Raw genomic sequence first — 16,112 nt, forward strand, 5'->3', positions numbered from 1 at the left:
CTGTAATGTGCCAGCCACTAAACTATCCCCAGGCAGTGTCTGAGGGAAAGCCAAGTCAAAACTTTTCTGGGGAGAACATTAACAAATAAGAACACCTCAGTTTGGGCCACTTGTGTAGATGTAGTCAGCTGCATTCTTCATTAGAAAATATCTCATATGTTTGCCCAGTCTGGCAGCAGCAGGCTGGGAGACACCAGAAGTGTTTCCCAAGACCTTGAACAGCTCTGTGGGAGCAGTCAATAATTTGTGATAAAAAGCCCAAATGTGTGTTCATTACACTGAACAGGTGCCTATTCTGAAAAGGACAGCAATTGAGGGCAAGATTTCCACTCTTTCCTGGAATTTCTGCAGCAACAGATACAAAGAGCAGCAGTGATTGAGGAGTCTGGGTCAAAACCCCATTAAAGAGTTTGATAAGAAGAGAGTGCAAAGCCTCCTTCAGCTGCCAGGCATCTGACCAGCAGAAAAATTAATTTGACTAGATCATAGTAGGGCTGCTGTATTTGAGGAGCTGATAAAGCAGGAAAGTTTAAGTCTCTGTGATCACAGTCCCTCGGCATAGCTGAGAGTATCAGGCACGCTCTCCATTTGCTCCTCTGCTTCCCAAGAACTCACTTTGCAGACTGTGCCCTGTCTGAGATCCAGAACCTCCCCACTGAGAGCCATCAGCTCGCCCCATATCTGGGGAGACTGAAGGTGTGGCAGCATCCATTGGCAGGCTGTCAGTTTTTAGTGTCACAGGCTGTCTAAACATTGTCTAAATGCACCCCTCGCAGTGAACTCAGGAATGTAACTTGCTTTGTCCCCCCTGCTTTTCCAAGCATTGTCATCCACTGACTGAAACAGACCTTTAAATAATGACTGTGCTGTGACGCCTCTTGCTTTTTTAGCTATGAAGTGTGAGACTGCAGCAGTGTGAAACTCACCCTCTCCAAGAAACACGGCTAATAAGTTTTTACTTTCATTTGCTATCACTTGCATTGGCTGTGAGTCATTTCCCAATCTGAACAGGGGCAAATGTACTGAATACCACATGGTGTAGAGATAAGGGCGTGTTGGGATGTCCTTCCCTGTCATCCCTTGCAGGGAAAATCATCAGGAGAGCAAGCAGTGAATGAAGGCACAAAGGTGATGTGAGACCTGCATAACATGCATATGTCAATTTAATTGAGAGATGCAATGGCCATTTTACTCATGGGCAATTTTATATTAAATATGCACAACTAGCATAAGTGCTACTAATGGAGAAGCCTTTTTGGTGATGGGTTACTGCTTTTTGAAGAAGTGGTACTGCAATCAGCTGAGGCTAATGTACTTGGGCTAAACTATACCTTTAAAACGTGCCTAATCGGCAGTTTTCATGCTGGGTACAAACTGTAAAAAATTTACAAAGAAAAATGCCTACAAACCTTTGTTTTGACTTCATACAGGAGAAGGCAGGGACATGCCTGGTGGGCTGAGCAGTGGAGGGCTGCAAGAGCATTTCAAAACCAGCAGCCGTTATGAGGTCTGGTCAAAGGCAAGAGAGGCAGGTAGGTACATGGGTAATACGTATATGAACTATGGACTCAGAAAGGTACCTTTGGAAATGTAGCTCAGGTAAAGCATTGTTGAAAGATGCTTTCTGTGCTATTGTACATTAAGATAAGAGGAAACTGCAGTAGGTCCCACCTGGCCCAGCCATGCTGTAGCTGTCAGGGACACAGTACACAACAGGCTGTGAGGCTCCCGCTCACCATTGGGGTGAGGAGAAAAGGTTGACCTGAGGTGATCCCAGATGAGATTTCAGCACAAGAGGATGGCTGAGTGTGCAGAGCCACCATGGTGCTGTGCAGAAACCCCCTCCATGCCCTGAGGCTGGCACTTCCTGCAGTGACAGGCTTCCTGATGTGCCTCTGCCTGGCAGGACAAGAGAATGAGGGAGGTAGAGGCACCTTCGGAGACACGAGCAGTGATGATGGAGTGCTTTTCCTCTGACCAAGCCCTGAGCATCTGCAGCTGACCCTGAACTCTCCCAGCACAGGGATTGGAGGTCCACAGAGCCCTGGGAGCATCCTGGGAGTGCCTGGGCACCAGTCTGACTGCTGTTGGTGGGACTTGTGCCACCATGAGTCTGAGCTGGGAAAGGGGAGTAAAAGACATCTGAACAGGAGCTGAAGGGACAAAGAGCTGACTGGGGCTTTGTAAAGCAGTCAAGCACCAACTCAGCTTGCCCTGCTACCAGCTCCATGTCCTAAACCTGACCTGGCCTGACACTGTCTGCAGGCTGTTCCCATTTCTGATCGTGCCTGTCTGCTTGTCAGGCAGCTCTGCGCTCTCTCACATCCCACCCCATGCCCTGGTGCCCCATGCCCCCCAACAGCAACCAGACCATATCTTTCAAACCTGGATTAAAATTTTCTTCTTGACAAAGAAAGAGAGGCACTTTTTCTGTCTTTTCATTTTATGCTTGCCATTTCAGAGGGACTCCCAGTTGCTCAATTCCTCCCTGAAGTGAATCCTTAGGATGTAGAGAATTGCATTCTCCATTTTCAGCAGGACTCTTAGGGTGGTTTGCCTATTTTTTCTTTTTTTTTTTTTTCTCCATTTACGTATGATAATCACATTGGGACCACACAGTTACTGCAGACTTAATGACACTGAGATATGAAATGTTGTCAGGCAGGAAATCCTTAAAAACAGGCCTACTCATTTAAAACTCTATCTATGGCTATAAGCTGTGGTAGGCAAACTGTGGAAAATATACACTGTAGAAATGCTTATGAGCAGAGCTGTGGCTTGATCATGCTGCTGCCACTTTTTCAAATTTATATTTTGCTACTGCAAATTCTTACTATAAATTCTGGCTGCAGTAATCTGTATTCTTATTAACAGCTTGGTTTAAGAAAAGAGGGATGTGTGGGAGGTAAAGGATTAAAAAACAGTATATGCATGCCTCAGATACCTCTTCTTAGCAAAAGCTTGCTTAAATGCAAAAATGACAACAAGCCTTTATATCCTGGGCAGGAGGGGGGTGAGCAGAAGCTGGAAAGGGAAAAATCACATGGAGCCAGTGGGTGAAGGGCTGAGACATCAGGTGAAGCTGTTTGCAGTGAGCTAGAAAGGATTTAGGAAACAGCCTATGCTTTTGATAAACAGCCACATCACCACAGAGGAGGATAATATGCCAGAAGAAAACTGGCTTACAAGGTATCTTCAAAGGACACACGTGGGCTGCTTGGTGAGGGGATGCTGTTGCCTGTGGTGAGGTGGCTGCAGGTCCCTGCTGCCTGATCCCCTGCTTATCCCAGCAATATGCTGCTGCTGGGTCCTGCCCTGCTCTTGGGGGTCTCATCCACAGCTTAATGCTGAGGGGCCAAACTCTAAACATTCCCTCATTTAATGTGACTGGGGTGAACTTTTAAGTATCATGGTATACTTTTTATACCATGACTTTTCCTCTAGCACTTGGCAATCTCTAGCACCTGTCAGAGATTAAAAAAAAAAAATATATATATATATATATTTTTCCAAAGTGAGCCAAACAAAAGTGACCCCTCACCAGCTTACCAGCTTTTAATTTGAGCTCAAACGTAGGTGTCCTAGGATTTGGAGGAATACCAGGAACTCTCATCTGGGCAAATGTTACTAAGAGAGCCCTGATGGAAATAAAGTGCATAAAATTGGTTCCAAAGACAATTTTTTTTAACCACAAATGCCAGAAACACAGCTATAGCTATGTCGACATTACACATGGAGGCTGGGATCTGGCCCAGCAGCGCTCTCAGCCTGTAATTGCTGTATCCAAATTAACAGATAGCCAGACTCCGTGTCTCAGCTGGGAAGCAGCTACTAACAGCAAAGAGACACTAGAGCACTTAGACTGTCTCTGAGCCGTGCCTAATTGTGCAAAGGCTCTTCTCCTGGCCACCCTCACAGAGTTTAAATGAATGCTTTTTTGTTGTTGCTGTGCTGAAACAGGAGATGAATATTTACACTGACAGGAGGAAGGAGGAACTTCACACCAGAGCAGGGACAGCTTCTCAAGCCCCTCAGCTTTCTGTGGTAGCCATCCAGCCACTGATTCCAGGCTTTCTCCATGCAGTATCCAAGATAGCAAAAATCACCCCAAACATCTGACTTGGCAATGCAATGGGCCAAAAACAGTCACAGCCAGACACAGATGAGAAACAGTTTAAGAGGCATTTCCTCACCTCCTCTTATTAAAGGTGGGAGTCAATCTGCCTAAACTGGGATACAGTCTGGCAGCCTTGCAATTGCAGATTAAAATTGAACAGCATAAGCTTCTTCCCACCTCCCCCTGGCTATTCACCTTGTCCCCTGGCTTGTCAGAGGCAGCAGCTGCTGCTGAGGCAAAGATGTCCAAGCCACTCACAAATCAGTGGGGTTCCCTGCAGTCTGGTGCACCAGGCTGAAGGAGAACCCAAACAAAAAGAACAGATGCCAAAGGGACTTCTTAGATCAGGTGTTGTGCCCTTTGTTGGGCTCCAGGACTCCCTCCAACCAGGACCATCTCCAATTCAATGGAGATCTCACGACAAATGAATGCCCCAGCAGCCACCTCTACCAGAGAAGGAAGCTGCTTTAGGCTTTTGGGTTGAGCAGTTTTCAGCTTCAAAAGGATGTGTAGAGAGTGTCCTCCTCCCCAGAACACTCTGGGGCCAAGGGAATGGGTCACCTCCTGGCCACTGGCATTTTTAAAACTGAGAGAGCCCAGCTTCCCCTCACTTCTTCTTGGGAAAGCCATAACTACCTGACTGTCTATCCTATCTTTCATCCAAAAAAAAGGTGGTTTTGCTGCATTAGATGCCTCTGCTTAAAAATGCATGGGATAACCAAACCAGAAGAGGAGAGATGTGCCTAGTACTGAATCAGCCTTGGGATATCTTTACAGCAGCCCAACCCTTCCTCCACTGGAAATGGAGATGCCTGGGCATCACATATTACCCTCCAGGCCTGTGTGCAAGGTGTGTTATCTCCAGCTTTGGGTTACATTCCCAATAGCCACCCAACATCTCCACCTAAGTTTTGCCATTGATCCATGTTATTGCTCTTATTGTGTGGACAGAAGGCAGGTTTTTCTTGTCAAGTATACTCTGAACTCAGAGAACATGAGGATTTCAAGCCACGTGTTGAGGGTTGGCACAGCCTGGAAATGGAGCATTGATCACATAGACAGCAGTGAGATTAAAGAAAAGCAAGAGTTTGGGCTCAGTGGTGTGCCATATAGACATGTGGTATATAATCATATGGAAGTGGTAACTTCATAGCTTCTGTCCTGCTAGCATAGAGGAATAGTAGCTTTGTGCCAGAAGTAAGGAGTACTGTTTAAATGAAAGCTTTCTCTTTCGATATTTTTTCCATTTCTTTGTAAAATTACATTGTTCTTTAGAATCTGTCTTCTCACAAGACATATACAAAAATCCTATGCTAAGACTGATCACAAAAGAATTATTATTTCAGTCCCAGAAAGAGGCTTTTGAAGTCCCCATCATCCCCCAGGAGCTGAGAAATTAATGTCTCCTCAGCATCCTTACTGTGATGTTTGATGGGGAACAGCTGCCTTGTTGCTCCTACTTCAAGTTTTCCCAATATGTTGTAAACCTGAGCAATCTAGTTCTTGCTGTGCTTTTCAGGAAGACTCCCTGGCAAGAACACTCATGATGAGGGGAAAAGGTAATTTGGGTTAAAAGACTTAAATCATCTGTGAGCCAATCTGCTGACATGAGTGGGAGTGGAGTGAGTTCAGCACTTGAGAAAGCAACCACCACCTCACAGGCTCTGGAAGAACAGTTCCTCTGCAAAACAGTGAGTAATAATTCTGGTTATGTCACTGTCTCTCCTTGGGGAAAACTAAATATATCCTGATACCATTGCTCCTAAGTTTCCTTTCTGATTGCTCTTCTTCCATTTATGCTCAATTAAGCACCGATGCCTTCCCCAGAATTAGCCATGGAAACCGAAAAGATCAGTCACTCCAGTTGCTCCAGCAAGCATCTTTATTGGGTCCTGCTCACTGATGCTCCTAAGCCCTCTTAGTACCCTGCTGCTTTTGTCCATCCACCTCTGCTAGAGTTGGACAGAGAGAAAATAGGAGAAAAACCTTTCAGAATCGGTGTATGCACAGGGCGCATCAGTCTGCTTTTGTTGGTGCTCTCAGAAAGCATCTCTGTCTCCTGAGGTATGATTCATGGATAGCTGTTTGCTTAGCAAGTTATCACTTTGCTGGCTAAGTTTTCTTACGAACAAACAGGTTTTGGAATGAGCTGAGGTTTGTTTGCTTGGAGGATGGCATTATCATTGGAAGCCGATTGTGCACTCACTTTGCTCCTGCACAAAGGAAGATGTATTCACCCCTGCACCTTTTTGTGGCCCTAATTTGGGGAGAGGGATCTTGGGAAAAAGCAGTGGTGTACCTGAGTGACCACTGGATGTCAGAATACCCCACACTGCTTCCACAGCCTCCTCCATCAAGCAAAAGGAGCAAACATGATTAAGAAAAAGCATCTTGCTGCTGGAGCTGCATATGGCTGTGTTAAAAGCTGCAAGGGTAAACTGAGCACTTCAGGTCCTAAAATAGGATGGGGATAAAGATGAGAAGTATGACTGGAGTTCTGTGAAAAAACTCTGTCACTTGGGCATTGTTGCAATGGATGTGGTGGGCAGGTGGCTTCCAGACTGGGGAATGCCTTCAGCTGCCCCCCCCCCCCCCCCCATTTTGCTTCAGGGAAGAGAAAGCATGTGTAGAATGGGGCCCACTATTAGTGTCTCCTGCTTGTATTCCAAGGCTGCTCCACCTCTCCCATATCCCCTTTGGCAGCTGGAGACTGCTGGACAGTAACTTGTATGAGGCCAGCAGTCTTACACCTCAGAGCACACAGTGACCACACAGCAGGCTGCCTCTGCTTGCTCCAACACCTCAAATACTACTTTAACACTGAGAGTAGGATCAGACCTCACATATGCCAGCTGGAGAGACTCAAGAGGACTGCAAAGCACTGAAGGACAGTCACCATCCTGGCTGGAGTATAGGGAAGTGTTTTCATATGCTGGGAAAGAGAGGGTTTTCTTGTTTCTCTTGTAGATGTGCGTGGTGTGCACCTTACAAGAAGGACTCTGTGGTGTGGTTTCCATCTCCTACCATTCATGCTTTGTCAGCACTGGCCTTGTCCATACCCAGTGTTTTCCACTCCCCATGTCTCTCACACACACACAGTCCCAGCATCACGGTGCATACAGACCCACCGTGTGTGTCTCATGGGGTGAACCCCAGCAGCTCAGACTTTGAACACGGATTTCTTCCATAGCTGAACACCAAAAAGGCCCTAAGTGAGGGCACAAAACCAACAAGAGGTGAGAATGTTGGAAGGCTGGAGGAAAAGGGTGCTGCTATTAGAGCACAAGATGCCTGCTGAGACAAGGGCAGAGAGGTCGGACCCCATCTGTTCTTGTGTTTCCCATCACAGTAGTGGCACCAGCATACATGGCTGTCCAGGCAGCTCCTTGGATTTACCACCATGTTATTTATTCTTGTAAGCAATTTCCAGGCAGCTCCTTGGATTTACCACCATGTTATTTATTCTTGTAAGCAATTTCCTCACTCTGCTGGGGAGCAGAGTTGGGTGCACACTGGAGCAAGTGCAGCTTGGTTGGTTGGAGTCCTGTGTGCTGCAGGGAGGACAGTGTGAAAAACAGACCAAACTTTTGTTGTTGATTTTGGTCCTCCAGAAATTTTAAAGGCAAGAAGGGACTGTATGTTACACACCATAAAACTGTATCAAGAGATTGCTGCATCAAGCCTGTAACTCCTTGTTAAGCTATGACATGGCCTTTAAAAAGGCATCTAGCCTTGATTTAAACACCTTGAGTACTGGGGAATTGAGCGTGTCTGTGCATCTCATTTTGAATCTCAATTAATACAGTTTTTGCTCCCTGCCCAGAGGCTGTGCTTGATATGCATTTGTTCTTTGGATTAAAGAATTTTCTGTTGGCGCTGATTTCATCATGAAGATACACCTAACCTCAGAGTAGCCCAACACAGCCCCTTCTTTGTTAAGCCAAACAGGTTGAACATCAGGGCTTTCTCAGTATATTTGCTCTTGTAACTGTGTTTTGAAACCTGCCTTTAGCATCCATTTGAAGTGTGGGCATCCATACTGGATACCACTGGCTGGTACCAATCCCAGCAATGCTGCTTGCAGGATTGACACTGCCTCCTTGTGTGCAGCAGAAAGGCCCATTCTTTGCCTGGGTATCGTATGAGCTCATTCACATCCCTCTCTGCAGGCAGATGGGCTGATTTCATGGCCCTTCATTGCTTTTTGAAGTTGAAGGGGGAAACTTCAGCCCATTCCCTGCTCCTGTGTCTGTCTGGTCCTCTCCTGCTATGCTCTATCAGCTTGTACAGTTTTGGCTTTTTTTGAACTCCTGGCTGAGCTGCTTCAATTGACTCCAACAGTGGGAAACTACACAAATTGAGGTTCTTTCTAAAGTAGTTTTCTGCAATTACGTGAGGGAAGATGGCCCACAGGGGATCTGTCCCTCACTGGCACAAGGCAAGGAGCAGGAACAAAGGGCTGGGAGCAGGGAGAGGGCAGAGGGGAGGCAGAAGTGGATGTGCGCCCTATTGGTGCCTGTGCACTGGCCAAGGTTGCTCTTGTGAGGGATGACTAGATCTTAAATGATATGTTTTACTACCATGACCTGGTCCTGAAGGTAGGCCTTTCCTAATGATCCTTGAGAAACAGCTGTGTGAGCACTTTCTGGAAAAGAGAAGGGCCTGATCTTTTGGTTTAAAACCCTTTTAAATGGGTTGTCCATCCTTATTTTGTAAATGCATGGTCCCCCATGCTTACTATGGGGTGAACAGTTCCATCACCGTATCAGATGACAAAAAATAGTGACAGCACATCACACTTATAAACCACTGTCATTAGGTATTTCTGCAAAGATGTTTGAAAAAATGAGCCTGTCCCCATTTATAGACACATGAAGAAGTTAAAATGACTTTTTTAGTGGCTCAGCTACTGAGAACAGGGTCCAGCTGACACTGTGGAAGTACCTATCTTTCACCAGCTCATTTTTCAGCCATAAGCTGCAGAAACCTTAAGTGAGATGTTTTTAATCAACCAGGATTTTGTATTGACCCAGGTAAAATCTTGGGCAGCTGCAACAAAACCAGCTCTTTTCCTAGCTTATAAATGCTGAGGAACTTGTCAGGAACCCTCTAGTGAGAGAGGATAATGTGGTGGATGCTTTGTCATCATCAGCTATTCAGAAAGCACTGCACCTGGATCCTGTCTCTAAGCCCTCAGCGCCTTAGATAAGACAGTGATATAAAAGATGAGTGTGTGTTTTTGTGTGCATAAAAGCCTGGTGTTCAGGGCTTTAAATCTGCCTCCTTGTGAGGAATTTCTTGAGAACCGTATGTCAGCTTATTATTCTTCACTTCAGCACTGGATACTTGGTGGCTGACTACTTCCACCTATTTGTTCCAGAATTATGGCAGCTTTATTTGGGTGATAATAGGAGCACTGTGCTGTTTTATGAGAGTGTAATCCAATTCTCATGTGGATGAACACTCTTCAAGGCCATGTAGTTTATCTTAATGATTCAAGGAACTGAATTACTGACCAAAAAAGAAGTGGTGTTCCTTCTCATGTTATGCTCCAATTCTCCGCAGGCTAAATAAATATTCAAAATACCTGTGATGTGAGAAGAAAGATGATAAGGAGATAATGGGAATGACAGTGAGGAGCAGAATGGCAGAAGGAGCTGGATAGAGGGATATTTATTCTTTGCTTATTAGTTATGGCAGTAATTTCTTGATGGTAATCCTCATCTTTCAGACAGGGACTGCACCTTTACCTGAAATCCTCTGGCTCTGGGTTAGTCACAGCCTATATCATTTCCACAGGTCCTAAGAGCTGAAGGTTATTCACAACTGCCAGAGTCCAATCTGTAGCTGAACACACCACAGGATTAAAATGCTCTTCCTCTTGCACTGTGCAGGTTCAGACTGCTTACACATGGAGAGTTTTTCCCTCTGCTCTGCTTTGTTGTACTGCTTGCTTTTGAAAGGGATTTAAATGAACTTTTACAATTTAAATAATAGGGTTCCAATATAAATGTGCAGGTGTAGGAATAAGCATTATGTAGCAAATAAACACCTACCTGATGGGTGCTTGCAGTCCTCAATAAGGCTGAGGTGCACAGGGTGCAGCTCAGGACTGGGATCAGGGTTTTTAATTAGAGTGATGTTTATTACTTTACAAGAAATGATCCCAGCTAACAAGCTAGGAGTGAAACCATGCTTTTCCTGTGGACACATGAATTCACTGAGTCTCCTAGTCTGTTAATGTATGCTACAGAGTGCAAGAAATACACTGCTGAGGACTATTATGGTCCCAGTCTTGCTTTGAGGCTGTGTGCAGCTCTGCTGGGAGGGTTTGTGCTCCAATAGGAGCTGGTTGGAATTAGGTCTATAAATGGCAGCTTACCTTAAGCACTGCACTGATGGCATTTGTATCTTAGGGCCAGCTGATTTCACAGCACTGGTAGAGGATGTTTTCTGCTTTTCTGCAAGCCACTGGTGTAGGGTCTGTCTCTGACACTTGTCACCTCTGCACAGACCTGGGTGAAGATACTCCCTCTAGGCTTAGTGGGGGATTCTGGGAACCAGAGGTTTGCTGGTTGCTTCTCAGCCCCAGCTTCTGGAATCAGGTGAATTTGGAGCTGTTTGGAGGGCTCCCCTCCAGCCGCTATAGAGACAGCACTTATGTTTAAGCCTAAAGATTCAGGTCAGAGGGGACAAAATCTGTAACTCTCATCAGAGATGCCCAACACTTCGAAAAGAGCCTGCCGTGAACTATTTTGGGAGTTTGCAGAGCACTGAAATACTAATTAAAAGTACAATTAATTAAAAAATACCAGATAAACATTACCACTTCCAGTACACTTAGATATTCATTCCTGGTTTGAGCATGTAGTCTTGGTTCTGGTGTAATTTTTGCTTTGGACTACTTCAAAGTTGAGGCTTACTAAGTCCCGACATATTTTAGGTCCTTTTGAGGCTGATAAAAAAGAAGCATTCAATAAAAGTAGTGCATTTAGTCATTATTTAATAGTGTATCTCAAAGTTATCAATCTGATAAACATCACTGGCCACAGTACTCCAGTGTTGTGCTGGAGGGAGGCTGCTTGCCCAGGCACTGGATCTGCTGTTGACTTTATCCTCTGCTGGTGGCTCATTCGTACCTTTCAGACCAACAGTAGTCTCACAAATGCTTGGCTAGGAATGCTTCAGAGGATTTTTTTAAAAAATAAAATTACGTAATTAGTCCAGGAGCTAATTAAACTTAGCATTTGGTTTTCTACAGTATCACATGAATCATACATTTGAGGGTAGGATTAAGTTATCTCTTGGTGACAAATCTATGTAACTGACATGCCATTTTAGGGGCAGATGCAGATACGTATTCAAATAAGTCATGAATAGAAGATATGTGCATTAATTATCCTATGAAAGCTGCAGCCAGATTCAACAAAATATTTATCTGCCTAGAATAAGGTAAATAAACTCTCTTGCTCTAAGGGATGCTTCTGGCATGGTGCTTCCCACACATCTGAGAAGCACATCTGATAACCAGTGCCGCTGGTGACTGCAGAGCAGCTGGAGGAACAAGCCCTGGTGAAGCTACTTAAGTGGATGAGCATTAATCCATACTGGCATTAATTGGGAACGACCCTGTATTGGTACTCATCACTGCTCTGGTTCTTTTTTCCACTGACCTTTGCCGCCGTGCCCACCCTGAAACCCCCTGGCTTCGCCTGCCCAGCAGAGGCACGGTCAGCTGCAGGGGACACTCCCCTGTGTCTCGAGGAGATTTGGGGAGCAGCTAAGATAGAGCACTGCACTGTCTGCCTTGCATGGGGGAGAGGCGGCGTCCCAGGTGGCAATAAGGGAGTCCACTCAAGGCTGGGGAATCAGTCTCAGGTTTAATCCAAGCTCCGAGGAGCTCCGAAGGCCAGAGCGTCCAACAGCCAAAAGTGGCTTTGAGGCTTTCGCAACATCTTAAGTACCAGGGCGGTAACCAGGGGGAAGGGATGCCCACCACCCAATGGGGGATTTGGGGGAGTGGAAGGCGGAAGGACAGACAGACACACAAACCAATGGGGGAAGTTCAAGGGAGGGACCCCTGGCCCTTCTCCACTCACTCGATGCCCAAGGTGGAAGATTCTGGGAGAGTGGGATGAGGAGCCGAGTGATGGACAGGGTACCAGGGAGGGGACAGGGGAGTGACTGAGAATTTTCAGGGAGATTGGCATTGAGGGAAAGGCGGGAAAGCTCGGGGTGAAACCACTGGGAGAAAATGGGGGGTGAAGGGGCAAACCATTACAGAACTGTTACAGAAATGTAAAAACACAATACAACAGACCTTGTCAACAGGTCAGTAGTTATACCCAAATACACTGGCAGTGGGGGTCCCAGTCAGCTCCAGTGCCATTAGTCTGTGTCAGAAAACCCTCTGCCAGACAAGTAAGGGTGACAGTGGTGTGGCAATATTTATAGACATGCATACTTTGTGACAAATGACCACTGCCTTGGAAATGAAAGCTGAATAATAAAAGAAAGAAATCTTCATTTTAAAAGAAAAATAAAATGGTCCACATGGGTATGCAAGCAAGATGAAGGGAAATCTGAAAATAAAGAACTCTGGGGAAAAGGTTTCCAGTACATGAATTTTGCAGGGAAGGGAGAGATGATGAAGCTGGTAGGGAGATAATTGGTGACTATCACAGCACCTAGCCATGACAGGGTGGCAGTTCAGACCCTGTCCCCCTGCATGGACTGTGAGATAGGGCTGTTTGGAAGAGATACTCAGGCTGAAACGCCCTTGGCCTCACCAAAGCAAGATCAAGATCTGGACTTTCAGTGTGTTTTGAGGGTGATGTATGTATAAAGGTCATCTGAATGTATAATACATTGGGAGAGGCTGCCCAGAGAAGCTGTGGATGCTCCATCTCTGGAAGTGTTCAGAGCCAGACTGTATGGGCCTTTGAGCAACCTGGTCTAGTGAAAGAGGATGATCTTTGAAAGTCCCTTCTAACCCAATCATTCTATGATTCCCTTGTGTTGTCCATGCACAGATATGTAAATGGACATCCAGGTGCCTGGATAAGAGTTTCCATAGGTGCTTCATGCCAGCTGCTTTAGGAGGAAACAAGTCCCTTTGGGTGTGTCTGCCTCATTCTGCTGACTGGAGGTAGGTCCCGGTAGATGAGTTCAGAGCGTGGGTCAGAGCTGTGGATAGATAAGGAGAGGGTCCTTCCTGCCTCAGCCATCAAGGGTACCTGCCTTTCTGCTCTTCTGATGGAGGGATGTAATGTTTTGCCCACTGATTTTCCACCCTCTGAGCTGCTGGCACATTTTAGGTCCCATCCTCAGCAGATGTGTCATTGTGTCATTGCAAGGAATCCCATGATCTGCTGGGCTGAATTACAGAGGACTCTGACCAGCTTGTAATCTCTCAAGAGTACCCAGCATGGAAGAAAAGCACAATTCTCTTAAGGAAACAATGCTCTAAACAAGTTGGGAAAAATGATCATAATAACCTGTGTTTATGAGCCCTTATGGGTGTCTGAATAAACTTAGATTAAGAGAAGCTAGGGCAGTTTACTTAAACATGGATCCTGTCAGTAGATAAGGAGCTCTCTAATCTCCTTCTAATTTGTTGCTGTGGTTGGTAGGTATGTCTTTGTAAATTTTAGAGGACCAAGATAATGTTGAATGGACAGCATAAAAACAGCTGGATCAACAAGACACAGTGAAAGCTTCAGGACTCAAGGAATAAGCCACATACATCCCTCTATAGCTCTGTCCTCCCTGTTCATCTCACAATGTTTGGTAAGCTATTATGTAAACAATTGTTATTGTGTATGTGGAGGATATTTTTGTGCTCTGTCCTTTGATGTGGGCATTGCTTGGGTACAGCTGAGACAAATTTTCATCTGTGTCAGTTTTTAACTATACATGTAGCTTAGAGATTACTAAGTATTAGAAATTAGCGTTACTGCTTGTCAGAGCAGGAGCAGGTTCCACAGGTGGTGAAGATATCTCTCCAGCAGCTGTCATCCTGTGAGCTGCCATTCCCTTTAATCTCCCTGCCACCCATATTTCTCAGGCACTTGGCAGGCCCTCAATTTCAGTACTGAAAATTATGTGCTTCAGAACTTTCAGGAAGAAATTTAATAGTTTGGTTACATTACAGGGAGGAATCTACCATAAATTGTATTTCTGAATTTCCTTAATATTTCTTTAAATTGCCCATTTATTGTGTCAGTCAGAGTGTGTCCCATCTCAGAGCTATGGCAATTTAAAGGTGTCTAATGAGAAATCCTTTTTAGACAAGCTGCTCTAAGGGCCATTCTGAAAAGTTCTCCAGTGAATTCAAAAAGTTTGGAGGGATACAGAGCAGTGGCTCTTCAAATATGCGCAAACAGGACTTGGGCATAACAACCCTCTGAACAGCTTCACTCTGTGTGTGCGTGTGCACCTGCACCTGTAATGACACAGGAGTCTTTCTTTTCTTTCTTTGTGATGTCCCACTGTCTATTATTTTTTTTAATCACTTTTCATACCGTTTTCAAATCCTGTAAGCTCATTTTATTTTTTTTTCTCCAGCCTTTTCCCCCTTATAACTCAGCAGACTCTTCTTCTTTAGCTGTAGAAAGGGCTCCAGTCATCCTTCCCAATTCTGTTCTAGCTCTTCCTTAGTGTCCAAAGCCAAATACTAGCACAGTCCCCTGCCTTGGCCTGACCTTACTTTCCCATGCAGCAGAATCCTATCAGCATCTGGCTTGCATAAGAAAATCAACCCTTTAAATGGTGTGAATTCCCTGTGGATGTGTGCAGGGGGGTAGTAGGATGCTTCCTGAGGGCTGGGGATGGGGGCAGAGCCTGGGGTACCCCAAGTCTCATGTACCACATATTTGAGCCGAGTCTTGTCCTTGAAAGTTTTTACATTTATTTTTATTTCTTTATGGTTCTTCATGGTTCTATGTGTTCCATTATATATTCTCTCAATATGTAGAATACATATTGAGGGCAAATATAGTATGTTCTTTATTATTTTCTGTGTAAGTGTAGCCTCTCACTTAGCCAGACCCTCGACTATAATGCAGACTTCTTAAACTAGGTTACCGGAAGATGATGATCCAGAGAGCATTTTAAAAATTGAATTAGTGCCCTGCACACATACTTCTAAAAATTGTCACAACATCAAAACCTGCACCTTTTCTTTTTGCCATACTTTTCATAAGAAATAACAATCAACCTACAGATGAGACACAGTGGACCATTATCATTGTGCCAAAGCCTTGGCATTGAAATCAGAAGCAGGGACACCATTGACTCCCTGTGCAGGCACTTCTAAGGCACAGTTCATCTGACCCACCTGGTGGGGGATAATTGGACCCTCCAAGCTCTCAATTCTGCCAACTGACTATAAAAACACTCTAGACAGCTGTCTCAGAGCTAGGCCTTTATGTTATCTGGAGCTGGTTGAGGACATTTTAACCAGAATGACAGGAAAAAAAAAAAAAAGAAAATTTAAAATAAAACAAAAGGGATAAAAGACAGATTTTTTTTTTTCCCAGAGGAGAAAAAATCAGATCCTTTATGGTACATAGGTCAAAAATAGTCACCTTAAGAGAGCAATGCAGCTCTATGTAATGTAAATTATATATTTAAGCAGGTCAGACGAGAATATTCTTTGTGTTCTACATATGTAAATAAGCCTAAACTGCTGGGATGGTAAGACGCACTCAATTCTGCAGTGGAGAAATAATGATAATCAATTTCAATAATCTTGAAACACCAATATTAATATTAAGAGCAAAATTTACATCAAAATTTACACAAGCAAATACCCCAGACTTGAATAGCCTGCCCTTGAACACATATCCAAATCTGTTTTACTACACAACATTATAGTTTATCACACATAAAATACAGATATTTTCCATGGGAAAAAAAGAAAACTATATAGCTTTAGGTCCTATTGATATTAGGTATAAATAAAAAGCATACTTAGAGAATGGTCTTCAAATTA

This window comes from Anomalospiza imberbis, chromosome 2, assembly GCF_031753505.1.
Source record: "Anomalospiza imberbis isolate Cuckoo-Finch-1a 21T00152 chromosome 2, ASM3175350v1, whole genome shotgun sequence".
Classification (NCBI taxonomy): domain Eukaryota; kingdom Metazoa; phylum Chordata; class Aves; order Passeriformes; family Viduidae; genus Anomalospiza; species Anomalospiza imberbis.